This window comes from Capra hircus, chromosome 17, assembly GCF_001704415.2.
Source record: "Capra hircus breed San Clemente chromosome 17, ASM170441v1, whole genome shotgun sequence".
Classification (NCBI taxonomy): Eukaryota; Metazoa; Chordata; class Mammalia; order Artiodactyla; family Bovidae; genus Capra; species Capra hircus.
This window is the reverse complement of record NC_030824.1, coordinates 15,930,628-15,948,623: the sequence shown is the minus strand read 5'-3', so window position 1 is coordinate 15,948,623 and position 17,996 is coordinate 15,930,628.

Below are 17,996 nucleotides of genomic sequence, written 5' to 3'. Positions count from 1 at the left end.
TAGAAATTTCTTAAGATTGTATGGGTAGATGGACTTGCCTAGCGGTGTTGGTATAGTGGATAGGAATCCGCCTGCCAGTGCAGGGGATATGGGTTCGATCTCTGGTCCAGGAAGATTCTACATGCCATGGGCATCTAGGGCCCATGTGCCACAACTACTGAGCCAGCACACCGCCACTGCAGCTACTGAAGATTAAGCGCCTAGTGCCCACGTTCCGCAGCAAGAGAAGCCACCACGATGAGCCGCCCAAGCAACTAGAGAGTAGCCCCCATTCGCCCAGCAACAAAGAGCCAATGCAATCAAAAAATAAAATTAAAAAAAGATTGTACGGTTGACTGAATAATTCTTCCATTCTGGGCTGGTCTGACTGGGATTGGATGGTCTAGGATGGCCTCACTGACATGTCTGGCAGTTGGCTGTATGTCAGCTGCAGATGATAAGGACAACTGGCCACGTGTCTGTCAACTGTACTTCAATTAAAAGAAGAAAAGTGAAATCATACAGATAAATAAAAATAAACACATAAAGTGTGTACAGTTCATTGGTTTTTAGTATATACGGAGTTGTATAGCCATCACTAGAGTATCATTTTCAAACATTTCATTGTCCCCCAAAGAAACCTAATACACATTAGCAATCACTCCATCTCCCCACTTCCCCCAGTCCCTAGCAACCACTAGTTTACTTTCTGATATTGGGGCTATTTCTTTTTTATTGTGGTAAAACATATATAACATAAAATTTGCCCTTTTAACCATTAAAAAAAATGTATTTGGCTGTACCAAGTCTTAGTTGCAGCACATGCAATTGTTGCAGCATGTGGGTTCTTAGTTCTCTGACCAGGGACCAAACCCAGGCCCCGTGTATTGGGAGCAAAGAGTCTTAACCACTGGAGGGAAGTGCCCATTTTAGCCATTTTTAAATGTGCAGTTCACTGGCATCACATGATTGTCTAGCCATCACCGCCATTTACCTCCAGCACTTTTTCATCATCCCAAACTGAACTCTGCCCATTTGACACTAATTCCCCATTTCCTCCCCCCCTGACTGGTAACCACCAGTCTACTTTCTGTCTCTGATTCTGACTACTTTAAGACTTCATATAAGTGGAATAATACAGTATTTGTCCTTTCATGCCTGCCTTCTTTTAGTGTCTTCAAGGTTCATACGTGTTATAGAGGTGTCGGAATTTCCTTCTCTCTGTCGCTCGCTCGCTCGCTCTTTTTTTTTTTTTTTTGGTCACACTGCAAGGTAGGGATTGAACCCACGCCCGCTGCATTGGAAACAAAGTCTTAACCACCAGACTGCCAGGGAAGTCCTTCTCTTTTGAGGCTGAATAGTCCCCTAATGTGTGCATAGATTATATTTTAACTAAGGCTATCTTCTGCCAAGGTTTGAGAGTGGTTTTTTCTAGACTGACCTCTAGTAATTAAGTACTAGACTCATTCACACATCTCCATCTCCTTCCAAACAAAAAATCAGACTTAGCCTGAGCTTACGCCTTTGTATCCTGTGTGACTCAGGGAAGAGTAAGGTGGGAGGGGTTCCAGGGAAGTGAGAGGTGGCGGGGTGTCAGGTGGCCTGTTCCTGCACATCCCCTTCAAGGCCAGGCCCTCTGACCTTTGCCATTTGGGCCAGAGAGGCTGTGGGTGTCCTGGCTCTCAAAATGTTTTGTTCCATGTTCTACATGCAGACAGGAGTGACTCAGGTGAGAGGCCCACTCCCAATGGCCAAACACAGGCATGGCTGGTGGCAACTGGGCCTCTTGAGAAAACCCTCCATAGCCAGGAACTGAGGAGGCAGGTTCAAAACTCTCAACCCCCAACCAAAGCCTGGCATTCGTGAGCTGCTTCAGTTCCAGGAGCAACCTCCGTGAACTGCTTTTGAATAGGCTGCCCTGAGGGTTGTGCAAGGAGGTTCACATATTGTCGGTTTTTGTTTGTAATAGTGACACCCTCATTTGCTTCCACTGGGTGCTCCTCACACTCACCTCTACCCCCTTTATTCTATGCTAGTGTTGGAGCAGAATGACCAAAAATATACAAACCATAACCTGCCTTTTTCATTGCAAAGGATAAGGGAACATGAAATAACAGAACCATCCTCTACTAGGAATTCATCCAACAAATAACAAGGGTTGATCTTTTGATCTGTATTGATATGCTCTGCCAAGCTCTCTTCTAAGTACTTCAGATAAATGATGTCATTTAATCTTCGCAATCCACTCTTTTTATTTTTTATTGTATAAAGTTTACCCAACAAATTGACCTTCCTTTTTTTTGGCCGTACTGTGTGGCATATGGGACGGTAGTTCCTTGACCAGTGGAAGCATGGAGTCTTAACCATGGAGTCTTGGACCACCAAGGAAATCCCCCCAAATTGACCATTTTAACCATATTTAAGTGTCCAGTTCATTGGCATCAAGTCCATTCACATTGTTTTATAACCATCAGTACTATCTGTTTTCAGGGCTTTTTCATCATCCCAAACTGATACCGTTACCCATTTCCCCCTCCCCCAAGCCCCTAACACCTACCACTCTTTCTGTCTCTGAATTTGACTGCTCTAGGGACCTCACCATGCATATGTGACTTTCTTCATGCTTCTTTCACTTTGCTGATGTCTTTAAGGTTCATTCACATCATAGCATGTATCAGAACTTCATTGCTTTTGAAGCCAAATAACATTCCATTGTGTATGTATCATAGCCCACTCTTCCCCCATATTTCAGAGGAGAAAACTCAGTCACGAAGGTTAAGTAACTTACTCAAGGAGACAGCCAGCAAATAGTACAGTCTTGGTGTGAACACGGGTTGCTGAGTTTCAGATCTGAGTTCCTCTGTACCCATGTTACAAAGAGACATTTGCACCAAGATAATCCTTGCAGCATTGCAATAACCAAAACCGGGCACCACCTCAGTGCTCATCAGCAGAGGACCAGTTAGACACAGTGTAAGATGCCCCAACAGCCAAATAGGATGCACACGTGGCAAATGATGCAAAAGCTCTATTTGGACAAATAACAAAGGGTCTCCAAGACGTTATCAAGAGGAAAAAATAAAATACTAGACAATGAGTGTGGGCTGCTGACATTAAGGTTTCTGAAAAGGAGGGGCAGGAAATAACATAAACATGCAGAGTACATCATGCAAAATGCTGGGCTGGATGACTCACAAGCTGGAATCAAGATTGCAGGGAGAAATATCAACAACCTCAGATACGCAGATGATACCACTCTAGGGAAGAGGAACTAAAGAGCCTCTTGATGAAGATGAAAGAGAAGAGTGAAAAAGCTGGCTTAAAATTCAACATTCAAAAAACTAAGATCATGACATCCAATTCCATCACTTCATGGCAAATAGACAGGAAAAAAGTGAAAAGAGTGACAGATTTTATTTTGCTGGGCTCCAAAAATCACTGCAGACACTGACTGCAGCCAAGAAATTAAAAGATGCTTGCTCCTTGGAAGAAAAGCTATGACAAACCTAGACAGTATGTTAAACAGCAGAGACATCTCTTTGCGACAAAGGTCCATATAGTCAAAGCTATGGTTTTTCCAGTAGTCATGTATGGATGTGAGAGTTGGACCATAAAGAAAGCTGAGCATTGAAGAATTGATGCTTTTGAATTGCAGTGCTGGAGAAGACTGTTGAGAGTCCCTTGGATTGCAGGGAGATCAAACCAGTCAATCCTAAAAGAAATTAACCCTGAATATTCACCAGAAAGACTGATGCTGAAACTGAAACTCCAATACTTTGGCCACCTGATTTGAAGAACTGACTCATTGGAAAAGACTCTGATGCTGGGAAAGATTGAAGGCAGGAGGAGAAGGGGATGACAGAGGATGAGATGACTGGATGGCATCATCAACTCAAGGGGCATGAATTTTAGCAAACTCTGGTAGACAGTGAAGGACAGGGAAGCCTGGCATGCTGCAATCCATGGGGTTGCAAAGAGTTGGACCCAATTTAGCAACTGAACAACAACAAACTCACATGTGCCTAGACTACCTCTGGAAGGCAACATGCTGATCACAGTGGTTGCTCCCTGGTAAAGAAGATTGGAACTTAGAAAAAAGGAGACCTATAATTTACAGGGTACCCCTTGGAACTATTTGAATTACTTAAGTATTGCCTTTCCTTACAGCTTTATTGAGGTATAACTGACATAACAGACTGCAAATATTTAAAGTGTTTCATTTGATGACTTCTGGTACATCAGTTAAGTTCAATTGCTCAGTCATGTCCAACTCTTTGCAACCCCATGAATCACAGCACGCCAGGCCTCCCTGTCCATCACCATCTCCTGGAGTTCACGTCCATCGAGTCAGTGATGCCATCCAGCCATGTCATCATCTGTCGTCCCCTTCTCCTCCTGCCCCCAATCCCTTCCAGGATCAGAGTCTTTTCCAATGAGGCTACTCTTCGCATGAGGTGGCCAAAGTATTGGAGTTTCAGCTTTAGCATCAGTCCTTCCAATGAAGACCCAGGACCGATTTCCTTTAGAATGGACTGGTTGGGCAGTCCAAGGGACTCTCAACAGTATTCTCTAACACCACAGTTCAAAACCATCAGTTCTTTGGCGCTCAGCCCTCTTCACAGTCCAACTTTCATATCCATACTTGACCACTGGAAAAACCATAGCCTTGACTAGACGGACCTTTGTTGGCAAAGTAATGTCTCTGCTTTTCAATATGCTATCTAGGTTGGTCATAACTTTCCTTCCAAGGAGTAAGCGTCTTTTAATTTCATGGCTGCAATCACCATCTGCAGTGATTCTGGAGCCCCCCAAAATAAAGTCTGACACTGTTTCCACTGTTTCCCCATCTATTTGCCATGAAGTGATGGGACCAGGTGCCATGATCTTCGTTTTCTGAATGTTGAGCTTTAAGCCAACTTTTTCACTCTCCTCTTTGACTTTCATCAAGAGGCTTCTGAGTTCCTCTTCACTTTCTGCCATAAGGGTGGTGTCATCTGCATATCTGAGGTTATTGATATTTCTCCCGGCAATCTTGATTCCAGCTCGTGCTTCCTCCAGCCCAGCATTTCTCATGATGTACTCTGCATATAAGTTAAATAAGCAAGGTGACAATATACAGCCTTGACGTACTCCTTTTCCTATTTGGAACCAGTCTGTTGTTCCTTGTCCAGTTCTAACTGTTGCTTCCTGACCCGCATACAGGTTTCTCAAGAGGCAGGTCAGGTGGTCTGGTATTCCCATCTCTTGAAGAATTTTCCACAGTTTATTCTGATCCACACAGTCAAAGGCTTTGGCAGAGTCAATAAAGCAGAAATAGATGTTTTTCTGGAACTCTCTTGCTTTTTCCATGATCCAGCAAATGTTGGCAATTTGATCTCTGGTTCCTCTGCCTTTTCTAAAACCAGCTTGAACATCTGGAAGTTCACGGTTCACGTATTGCTGAAGCCTGGCTTGGAGAATTTTGAGCATTACTTTACTAGTGTGTGAGATGAGTGCAATTGTGCAGTAGTTTGAGCATTCTTTGGCATTGCCTTTCTTTGGGATTGGAATGAAAACTGACCTTTTCCAGTCCTGTGGCCACTGCTGAGTTTTCCAAATATGCTGGCATATTGAGTGCAGCACTTTCACAGCATCATCTTTCAGGATTTGAAACAGCTCCACTGGAATTCCATCACCTCCACTACCTTCTTTTTTTGGTTTTGTTTCCATCACCTCTACTAGTTTCTTTTGTTCGTTTTGTTTTTAAGTACATTGCAGTGAATTTAACTTTATAAGGGAATTTATTATGCTATTTCCAACTTCAAATTATTCAAAACCCAAGTTTTATTGGAATGGATGAAAAACAGAAGTCTTGGTTTTTCTTCCTTGCATTTTTTTTCTTTTCAGAAAATGAAATGCAAGATTTTGACCCTGTTGAAATAGATAATTAGGAAATTGATCATCATGCATGCAAGCTCACTTGTGTCCAAGTCTTTGTGACCCCTGGACTGTAGCCCGCCAGGCTCCTCTGTCCATGGGGTTTTCCAGGCAAGAGTACTGGAGTGCGGTGCCATCACCTCTAAAATCTGTCTTGTCACTCTGCACTCACTAGGGTGACCATATTCAAAACACTGGAAAATAACAAGCATTGGCAAGAACATGGAGAAACTGGGCCCTTGTTCATTGCTAAGAATTGGTAAGAATCTAAGATGGTGAAGCTGTTTTAGAGAACAGCTTGACAGTTCCTCAAAAAAATTAAACATAGAAGTACCATATGATCCAGCAATTGTGTTCCTAGGTATAAACCCCCAAAATTGAAAACAGGTGATCAAAATAATATGCGTTCATGCATGTTCATAACAGCACACTCTTCACAATAACCAAAAGGTAGAAACATCTCAAAAGTCCATAATTGGGTGAATGGATAAACAAAATGTAATATATCCATGCAATGGAATATTATTCTGTTATTAAAAACAAGGAAGTTCTGATACATACCACCATGAATGAACCTCACAAACATCATGCTGTGGAAAGAACTGAGACACAAAAGGCCATAGACTGTATGATTCCACATATATGAAATACCCAGAATAGACAGATGCATAGAGACAGAAAGCGGATTGGTGGTTGCCAGGGACTGGGCGGGACGGAAGGTTGGGTGGGGGTGGGGCTAACGGGCCCTGGGTTTTCTTTTGAGATAACAAATATGGTTTAGAATGAGACAGAGGTAGAAGTTTTACAGCATCATAAATGTACTAAATGCCACGGAACCATTCACTTCAAATGGTTACTTTTAGGACTTCCCTGGTGGTCTAGTGGCTACGACTCTGAGCTACTACTGGCAGGGGCATGGGCTCTATCCCTGGCTGGGGAACTATGATCCTTGCACAGAGCATGGTGTGGCCAGAAAAAAGGTTAACTTTATGTTTTGTGAATTTCACTTCAATTAAAAAAAAAAAAAAACCTGTCTTGGCTTCATGTTAGATCCTTTAATTTGCATAACCTTGACTTTCATTATGAAATAGTTAGCATTTTTGCAAAGACCTAGGATGAAAAGGATTGCGTGTCTCTGTAGAGAACACAAATTACAACATTTCTAGGGCAGAGGGGACAAAACAGAGTTCCAAGTCAGAAAGGAAACTCCATTCATCTTATTCTCCTTCTCCTTCTGGTAAATATATACTACTAAAGAATCTGGGACTTAATTAAGTATTAAATATAGCTCCTCTTTCTTTGAAACATCTTCCCTTCCTATCACAGTTACTTACCCGCAGCGGACTGCCTACAACACTCACTGTTGGTTCCTCACCAGCATCTATTCTTTCCTTTCTCCCAGATTTCATTCAGGCATCTCCCTTCCCCCACACAGCTCTGAGCCTCCAGGAAGCTGTCCTCAGCCCCAGAAGTGACTAATCTTACAATAATCCATTCCCCTTACCAGCGACTGGTTCAAATATAACCATGTGACCCAAATCTCTTGAATGATATATCAGGGGAAAGCTTACCAATGGTATAGTTGTTTAAAAAATATCTCTACATACTCTCTGACATGCCTCCCTTAAGTGGAGCTTAGTTCTGGTCCCCTTGTAACTGGGCTGGACCTAGTGACGGACTTCATGGATGTGATGAAAATGATGATATGTCTCTTTCAAGATTTAGTTATTTAAAAGACTGCAGCTTCTATCTTGAGTTGTCTCTTCTTCAGACAACTTACTTGGTGAAAAGCCAGCTGCCAGGGCAAGAGGGCAATCAGAAAACTTGTGGAGATACCCACATGGGAAGGAACCAAAGCCTCCTGCAACAGCCAGTGAGAAACTGAGGCCAACAAACACGTGAGTGAGCTTGAGAACAGGTGTCACTCCAGTGCAGTACAACTCATACACCTTCCCTATGGAAGGCAGAATTTGCTTTTAAGTGGCAGAGAAATCGAGAACAAACTGGCGTTGTTGTTCAGATGCTAAGTCATGTCCAACTCTTTGCAACCCCATGGACTGTATCTCGCCAGGCATCCCTGTCCTTCACTGTCTCTAGGAATTTGCTCAAGCTCATGTCCAATAAGTCAGTGATGTCATCCAACCATCTCATCCTGTCCTCCTCCTCCTGCCCTCAATCTTCCCCAGCATCAGGGTCTTTTCCAGTGAATCAGCTGTTTCCATCAGGTGGCCAAAGTATTGGAGCTTCAGCTTCAGCATCAGTCCTTCCAATGAATACGCAAGGTTGATTTCCTTTAGGGTTGACTGGTTTGATCTCCTTGTTTTACAAGGGACTCTCAAGAGTCTTCTCCAGCATCGCAATTTGAAAGCATCCACTCTTTGGTGCTCAGCCTCTTTATGGTCCAACTCTCACACCTGTACATGACTACTGGAAAAACCACAGCTTTGACTATACAGACCTTTAGACTTGGGGACTCAAACAATGTCACTGGGACTTAGTCCCTCTCCATTTCTCAGCTCTGTTATCATCTGTGTTGACTCCACTCCCAGGCAGGTCCTCTTTCCATGGTAGCAAAGATGACGCCTTGTATATCCAGGTTTTCATTCTGACCAGCGTGGCAATCCCCGAAGACAGGATTTCAGCAAAAGTCCTGGGGTTGAGATTCCTTAAAAAACTAGGAATAAAACCATGATATGACCCAGCAATCCTACTCCTAGGCATATACCCTGAGAAAACCAAAACTGGAAAAGACACATGTATCCCATTGTTCATTGCAGCACTATTTACAATAGCTAGAACATAAAAGCAACCTAGATGTCCATCGACAGATTAATGGATAAAGAAGTTGTGGTACATATATACAATGGAATATTATTCAGCCATAAAAAGGAATGCATATGAGTCAGTTCTAATGAGGTGGATGAACCTAAAACCTCTTATACAGAGTGAACTAAGTCAGAGAAAGATAAATATCATATTCTAACGCATATATAGGAATCTCGAAAAAGGTACTGAAGAATTTATATACAGGGCAGCAATGGAGAAACAGACATAGCGAATGGACTTATGGACATGGGGAGAGGGGAAGAGACAGTGAAATGTATGGAAACTTACATTACCACATGTAAAATAGATAGCCAATGGGAATTTGCTGTATGGCTCAGGAAACTCAAACAGGGGCTCTGTATCAACCTAGAGGGGTGGGATGGGGAGGGAGATGGGAGGGAAGTTCAAAAGGGAGGGCATATATGTATACCTATGGCTGATTCATGTTGAAGTTTGACAGAAAGCAACAAAATTCTGTAAAGCGATTATCCTTCAATAAAAAAATTAATTTAAAAAGTCCTGGGGCCAATGCTCATTAGGCAGAGCTGAGTCACGTGTTCTTTCATGAACCTATCACTGTGGCTGGGGGATTAGAACATCCTGACTGGCCAGGCCTGAGTCACATGACTACTTCCAGAGTAGGAGCAGGCTATGGATCAAGAAGTGAGGGAAATACAGTTCCCCAAAGGAAAACTGCACTTAGGAGAAGAAAGTGAAAGCAACATATCTCCACCTAACTTCCCTCTCTTGCTGCTTCCTGTAAACATGTCCAAGTCTCCTCCAACCTACAAACACAACAAAACATTCTCATCTCCCTTGAGCTTCTGCAGATCACTTTCCTTCCTCTGGTTGCCAGAATTCTAGTCTACACGGCCTGCTCCACTTCCTGACTTTTTGTACCCTCCTCAGTCCTGGATAACCAAGCCTCCAGCCCTGCCAGTCCACTCAAAGGGTTCCAGTGGCCATCAATGCCCCAATATCCAGTATAGTGGCCTTCCTTCTGTCCCTATACTTTTTGGCCTCTTGCCTACACACTATACCACTGACCACCATTTCCTGTTCCCCTGATAAGAGTGGTTTCTGGACATCTACCCAACTGGGCTTCTTCTGACCTCTCAGGATCTTCTTTTCCTGTTTCTTTCACTCCTGCCCAACTGCCACTGTTATCCAGGCTCTGTCTTAAGCCTTCATGTCATCTCACATCTACATTCTCTTCCGAGGATTCTTTTTTACACCCATTGTGGTGGTTGTTCAGTCGTTCAGTTGTGTCTGACTCTTCACGACCCCATGGACTGCAACATGCCAGGCTTCCCTGTTCTTCACCATCTCCCCGAGCTTGCTCAAACTCATGTCCATTGAGTCAGTGATGCCATCCAACCATCTCATCCTCTGTCGTCCCCTTCTCCTCTCACCTTCAATCTTCCAGCATCAGGGTCTTTTCCAATGAGTCAGCTCTTCTCATCAGGTGGCCAAAGTATTGGAGCTTCAGTTTCAGCATCAGTCCTTCCAAAGAACATTTAGGGTTGATATCCTTTAGGGTTGACTGGTTTGATCTCCTTGCAGTCCAAGGGAGTCTCAGGAGTCTTCTCTAACACCACAGTTTTATACCCATAGCTTTCGCCACACATGTACAGTGAGGAGTCCCCAAATCTTTCCTGCTTTGAGCTCAGGACTCATCCCATCAGCTGCCTGCCACTCATTTCCACTAGAATTCCTACAGAACCTTCAGACCTTCAAGTCCTCTTGGCCAGCATCACTTCACTCCCAAGTCCAGTTTGCCTGGGTTGAATGCCAGTTTTACTCTTTGATAGCCAGGTGATCATAGACAAATTATCTCATTTTTATTATATATTTTTGACCCCACTATGTGGCATGTGGGATCTAGTTCCCTGACCAGGGATCTAACCCATGCCCACTGGATGGGAAGCATCAGTCTTAACCATTGGACCACTGAGAGGGAGCTCCTCACTCTTCTACTTCTCAGTTACCTCATCTATAAAATGGAGATGATAACAGTCCCTAACAAATAAGGTAACTTATACAGGTTCAGAGGGTTAGATTATGGACATCTTTGAGGGCCCACTACTCTACATGTCACCCAAGCACATGGCACCCCTGCTCCATGCAGCTAGGCATCCCCTGCTGTTCTCAGGATCTACCAGGCACTTTGCTCTCTGCTGAAGGAACCCAGCCTACCCCTTTCCACCTGCCAATCTGTGCACTTTAATGTCAAGGCTTGTCTCAAATTGTACTTCTTTTTTGTAGCTTCTCTTCACCCCCAAACCAAGTAGAATGAAGCACACCCTTTGTTCCTGTCCCCAGAGCACAGCATTTTATGACGGTGAATCACAGTAGCTGGTTTACATTATCAGATCACTTGTTTGATCACTTGATCCGATCACTTGAAGTCTTTGAAGACTTTTGTTTGATCATTTTTATTGCCCAGGCTCCTAACACATAACTTGTGGCATTTAATAGAGTGCAAAAAATAATATTTGCTGAATCCCACAACTGCTAGTGAAATGCATTAAGATTTCTTAAGTTCCAGTTTGTAGAGGGATTGCTTTCCGATGGATGTCAGCTGTTTTCATCTACCCAGTGGACATTCCTGCCCCCTTTGTTTGCATAACAGCTCCCAGCCAGCCTTCCTTTGGGAAGCTCCCTTTCCCCACACAAGGTGGTGACAGTGCCCCACAGACCACAGCACCCTGGCACATGGCGTAGGTCTGGCCAGTCAGAGCCAGAGTGGTCATCGCAGATAGGGGCGTGTGGTCCAGCCCAGGCTAAAGAGAATGAAATCCTGGGATTTTTCATGGAGGCTGGAGAGAGAAGCCGCCCAAAAGTTGGTGTGAGCAGCGCCTGGGGCTCTCTGGGGCCCTGGGGCTCCCATCCCCCTCCACCTGGAAGAAGCCCATCTGCAGGCAGAAAGCCCTGGGCAGTTAGTGAGATGGTAGTTGTGGAACCACAGTCCCGAAGGTCCACCCCTGAACTTGGCCTTGGGCTTCCCTGGTGGCTCTGAGGGTAAAGAATCTGCCTGCAGTGCGGAAGACCTGGCTTCAATCCTTGGGTTGGGAATATCCCCTGGAGAAGGGAATGGCAATTCCAGTATTCTTGCCTGGAGAATCCCATGGACAGAGGAGCCCGGTGGGCTACAGTCCGTGGGGTCACAAAGAATCGGACACGACTGAACAACTAATGCTTTTCCATGCTGGTTTTACCTCTGTAAGGCGTCATGATGTAACACTCCTCATGCTGTGGAAACCCAGCAAGGTGACTTCTCACTGCCCTGAAGTGCCAGGCATCTCCTCCTTCTAGCTCTCCTGCCCTACTTTTGAGGAGGCGATACTGATGATACTGACGGGGGTAGCATTCAGAAATCTGGAAAGCAGGGATGAGGAGAGAAAGTAGTAAATTCATCTTCTTGACAAATACTTTATGATCATCTGTGATGTGAGGGAAGGCCCTGAAGTGGCACTTCAGGGCACTGTATATTAATCAAGACTCTTTCAGTAACAGAAAATCAAGAGAACCTGGATTGAGAGAATAGATAAATAAGGGAATGGAATTTATTGGCTTATGTAACTGTGAAGTCCAGGAGTAGGGCTGACTTCAGGCACAGCTAATCCAGAGGCTCAGACAATGACATCAGGGACTGGCCCCTCTCTCTCTCTCCTCTTTGATTTTTTCTGCATTGATTTTATTCTCACGTGGTCTCTTTCCACATGGAAGAAAAGATGGTCACCACCAGCCCCAAATGTATTTATTACCAGCAAAGAAGGAATGTGTGATATATAGAGGGCAGTAGATTTAGACAGAGAGTTGGAGACTCTTATCTATTAGAAATGCATTAGTCTATAAGTAATAGAACACCCTATTAGTGGGACTTAAAAGATCAAGGTTTGTTTATTGCATGTATTAGCTGTCTAAAGATAAGTAATTCCAAGACTTGTTCTCCCTGCATGCTAGGGGCCCAGGTTCTTTCTCTCTTTCTGCTCTGCCATCCTTAGCATGTCAGCAACATTGTCCCTCTGGGTCACAAACTGGCTGCTGTGAAACCAAGTATCATATCCTCACACACAGGCATTCTCAGAAGGAAGGAAGGAATAAAGGAAGGAAAGAAGGAAGAGGGCAGGAGCAAAAACAGCTTTCTCGTTTTCATGCTTTTCACTTCAGAGGGTAAAATCTTTTCCAGAAATCTCCAGCAAATTTCCTTCTCCATCTCACTGGCCAAAATCAAGTCCCATGACCATCTCTGACCAATGTCTTACACAGGGGAATAGGATTGATACCATCAACCAGGAGCAATCATGATTCATCTCTTTGCTGAGAGAGCAGTACAGATATCCAGATAACTTGTTTGAGTTTCTGGGCTGGTGAGGCCTACCCCCAATCTTGGGAGGTAAATCATGACTGTCCTCAAGGAGTATGGGGGAGTCTCTTGGGAGGGCTTCTGTACCAGTTCTTTGGTGAGGTTGTTGGCTCATTAACCAATCCAGAACTTGACCTGCCTCCATCCTTGTTTTGTGAAATAATTAATCTCTTATTGTGTAAGCCATTTTGAGTTGAGATTCTATTACTTGTAGCTGGAGGCATCTTCATTCTCCTCTAACTCAGGCAGAATTTGCTCAAGACAACACTTTCCACACTGGTCTTAGACTCCAAAGACAGAGGGTACAGGGTAGGCAAGGTCCATCTCAACTAAGGCCTTGTCCCTGCAGCCTCTCCATGCCGTTAGGTATCCTGCCCTCTTCTGAATCCCGTGGCATTTCTGTGCCTTCTTCTTGTTGCCCTTCCCAATTCATCTTCCTTTTTAAAAAACATTTAGTTTTTATTTTTATTTATTTGGCTGCCTTGGGTCTTAGTTGCAACATATGGGATCTAGTTCCCTGAACAGGGATTGAACTTGCGCCCGCTACATTGGGAGCACAGAGTCTTAGCCACTGGACAACTAGGGAAGTCCCCTACTTGTGTATTTTAAAAGAGAAAGCTCTTACTATTGTTTTATAGCACTTAGGATACATAATTGTAAATAGGATAAGTAGAAATAAGCGGAAATGTGAGTTACATAACAAAAATTGGTATTGAATCTCTCAAATTAAATTTGACTTGTGATAATATAAAAGAAGAAATAAAGTTGGATATAGAATAAACAACAAGATCCTATTGTATAGTATTGCACAGGGAACTATATTTAATACCTTGAGATAAACCATAATGGAAAAGAATATTAAAAAATGCATTTATGTATAACTGAATCACTTTGCTGAACAGCAGAAATTAACACACCATGGTAAATCAACTATATTTTAATTAAAAAAAAAACAGAAAAAGCTTTTGGAAGACATTTGTACAGACATCAGTCTATACCTACCAAATTAACACTGCTTTATAATATCCCTCAGTAGTTTATAAAAATCTTGTTCTAGGTTTTCTCTCTCTCCTATTTATTCTGTAATAAATTGAAGCCACAAATTAAGCTGATCCCTCCAGAATCTAAAGTTTCCAGTTAGCCTGTTTATGCCTGTCTGACTGTGCCTTTGGGGACAGTAACTGAGTCTACATGCTCAAAGAAAGGACTCCTTAGGGTCTAGATAGTTTTGTTCCGGAAGCAACTTTTCCAGCGAGGGAAGCTCCATGTAAATGAACTGAGATGTCAGCTTACTTGCTTGGTGTGGCCTGGGCCCTGAGCCCCCTGAATGAAGAGGGTCACGAGAGGCAATTTCCCAGAGTCTGCCCTTGGGTGGAATGAGGGGAAGTACTGGCGAAGTTTTCTCTCTCCTTTATCAGCTCTGGCTCAGGCCGGGCCTGAGTGGGAGAGAGCCGGAGAGAAGTCAGTTCCATGAGGAGAGGGCAAGGCTTCCAGAGGGTGGGCGGACAGAACTACAAGTCCTCACACAAAAGTAGTCTTAAGTCAATACTCTGCTCTTTTCCCAAGGCAACCACAAAACAGGAATTGGGGGCCGTGTCCTTTGTCCCCAAGTTCCAACATTAGGGGAGCAGTGGAGAGGGGTGGCAAGGAGCCCAGATTTGGGGTCAAACAGTGCTGAGATGGGGAGCTGCCCTTATCACTTGTTATCAGCTATGTGACCTCATGTCAATGCTGAAATGTCCCCCGCTGAGCCCTGGTTTCCTGATTTGTAAAATGGGGTAACTACCTACCTTACAGGCGGGCGCTGAGTACATGGAAAGCACTCGACACAGCAACTGTAATTTGGTACATGGTTTGGAATTCAACAAATGCGAGCTTGCCTCGGAAACAAACACCTCAGCAAAGACAGGACTTTCTTCCGCTTCTAATTCTTGGCAAGAGCAAGTTGACTCTGTCAGCTCTGGGTCCTACCAAGGAAAACAGATTCGGGGTCTGCCCCTCTGGATTGTCTACTTGGGGTAACCAGGGCTGGAAAAGAGCTCTCTCAGGGGGGTGTTTTATGTTTTCCCCTGTCTACTTGGGTTCACAGGAGCCAACAATAATCCAATCAGGATTCTTTGACATTAATTACCTCCCTTTGTACAAGAATATTATCTCAGCAGGTGAAAAGTGTTTGAATAGAGCTCACCAAAAAGGCAGCCCTTTCCTGAAGACTGTGTGGTGTGGGTTATCTTTGGGGGATTATTCTGGTTCTGAAAAGCAGCGGGATGTCTTTATTTACATAAAACTGTGAGAGGCCATGGGATTGCAGGGAGAGGAGATCCCGGCATACAGGAGGAAAAGGAGCAGGAGAGAGCCTTCGCCTGACTCTGGTCAAACAGAGCCAGGAATCTGGCCAAACAGAAAGTGCAGGATTGGCAGTGACCAAGCGATCCTGCGGAGACTTTTAGGAAAGATTCTGGGCCACAGCACGGGGCCTCCTAGGCTGGGCCAGGAGAATCTGGCGGCAGCCCCCGGCCCGGGCCTGTTCCCACGTAATTGAAGTTGAATGTGCTGGGGGTGGGGAGGGCTGCCGGAGGCTGCAGAAATCTCAATGTCCGCAGTTGGCCCTGTTTGGGATCAAAGCCAGTCAGTGTTGATTTTGCGCAGCATAGAAACAAATGCAACCGAAAGGCTGTTTTCCTGAGGCGTGCATTTCGAAAGCAGGCTTTTCATTTGTTTCCCCAAGGACAGGTGGAGCGGGGAGGTGGGGGAGTCATGACGTGGCTCTTCTGTTGCGGTCACTTTGGCTAGCGGTTTTGGGCTCAGAGTTTCCAAGCATGCATAAACTAATCAGGATGTGTGAGTGGGCACAGCTAAGATGAGGGCTAGGTTCTTCACAAAAGATAATTCCAGGAGAATGCTGCTGCAGGACCCACTGGCTTTGTGTGATAAGTTCCAATTTGCTGTCCGCTGGAGTGTCTCCAAGCCAGCAACTCTTGATTCCTTCTGAAATTTTCCATTTCTTCTTCTTCACTTCTAGGTCTTTCTCCATGATCTGTTCTTCTGCCCAGAAATGAGTTTGCGTCCCTTCTTTTCCATTTAGCGCCTCAGCCTGCTGGTTTTAAGCACAACAGTAATGATGTAAGTGATACAAGCCAAGTTTCTCAAGTGGTGGAAACACCTTCTCTTAATGGCACTCGCCTTCTCTCGGCCCTCCAGGGAAAAGTCTGAACTTTTAGCCCGTTGGGCCACAACCAAAGAATGAAGAATTTAGAATCAGGAATCCATATAGCTGGAGGGATCTCAGTTGTTCTTTTTAAATGAGGAAACAAATCAAGTAGAAGGTTTGTTCTGGGACTTGCAGCTTCTTCCCAGCAGAAGATGGCAAAAGATGTCTCCACAGAGGGCAAGTCAGAACTGTTTTTCCGATTCAGTGCCATAGACTCACTTTTTTTTTTTTTTTTGGCCTGCACAGGAACTTGTTGCAGCAAGCGTTATCTTTTAGTTGTGGCTTGTGGGACCTAGTTCCCTGACCAGGGGTCAAACCCAGGCCCCCTGCATTGAGAGCACAGAGTTTTGGCCACTGGACCACCAGGGAAGTCCCTCACTTTGATTTTTTTTTGAGTCAGTGTTGTGCTAGGGTAGATTCATCCTAGGTGTCAAACACCGTCATGGTCCAAGATCTTGCTGGTGATTTCACCCTTTGACGGACCCTCCCTTTCCCCAGCCCCAGACAAACCTCTCTTCATTTATTTCAAGATCTGTTGGATCTGAAAGGAGTTTTGGGTCGAGGATTTAGAACACAGTCTGAAAAGAAGCAAAGCTGATTTAGTTCACGTGTGCTTGGTAATTAGCCTTGTGAGGTGAACTTGATAACCACTACAGTACGGAAACGGTAATTAGCCTTAGAGTAACAAATGTCTGCACCAGCGCAGCTCCGTGCCTGGTGCCAAAACCACATTTTGCTGCTGATTCCAGTGAGAAGTTTCTGCCCCAAAGAAGTTCAATATTAGGACCCCAAGGCCACAGTCATTGTGTATAACACGACAGACTGTTCATCTCTTCCTGGCCTTAAGGCAGAAAGAATTCAAAATCCAGATTAAAAACCAACTGCAGACCACCTTTCAGGCTCTTATAAGCTTCCAGAATTACAGTGAGAGGCTGGTCAATGTCCAGGAAAGGTACACTAGCTAAAATGGTTTTGAAATAGTTTTCACCTCTGGAAGTCCAGCTTTCAAAATTCATGTCTGATAGAAACTGTTGTCCTAAATGACAGCATTCTGGGGAGGGCACGTAAGTTTCAGGGAAGCAAGAAAAAGGGTTACCATCAGGTGGTAAATGGTTACCACTACCTTCAGAAAATGAGAAGAGGGTGTAAAGAAGTTATAACATTAATCAGGATAAAGAGACCACACTTTCCCCCGACCCCCCCAAAAAAGTAAAAAGTCTTATATAACTTCCCCGAAGTGCCCTAATGCACGAATGCAAAGCATGCTTTTTGCCTGCTGCAGGCTGACCGCAATACTGCCTTGAGGGGAGATAACTTCACATCGCAGAGGAGATTGGGCTTTGGCTCTGGGGTAGAACTCAGGGTTCCTCAGAGGACAGGCTATTATGACTTTACTCTGTCATTTAAAAATCTTAACTTTAAAAGCTGCGTCTGTTGGTGTAGCCACTACAGAGAATTCTAGGACTCCCATTTCAGGAATTTTCACAGGCAAGAATGAAGACTGGCCAGCAGCAGAGGCCTGCCAGAGAACACTCGGTGGCTTCCTGAACTTGCTTCAGATGCCAGCCAGGTCTCTGGGTGGTTTAGATGTACCCCCCAGCGCCATTAAATAACAGGAGCTAGATCTTAAGAAAGTTCCTGAAATTTTTCCCTTCTGCTGCCAAGAGGGAAGTAACACAGCATAATCACTGCAAC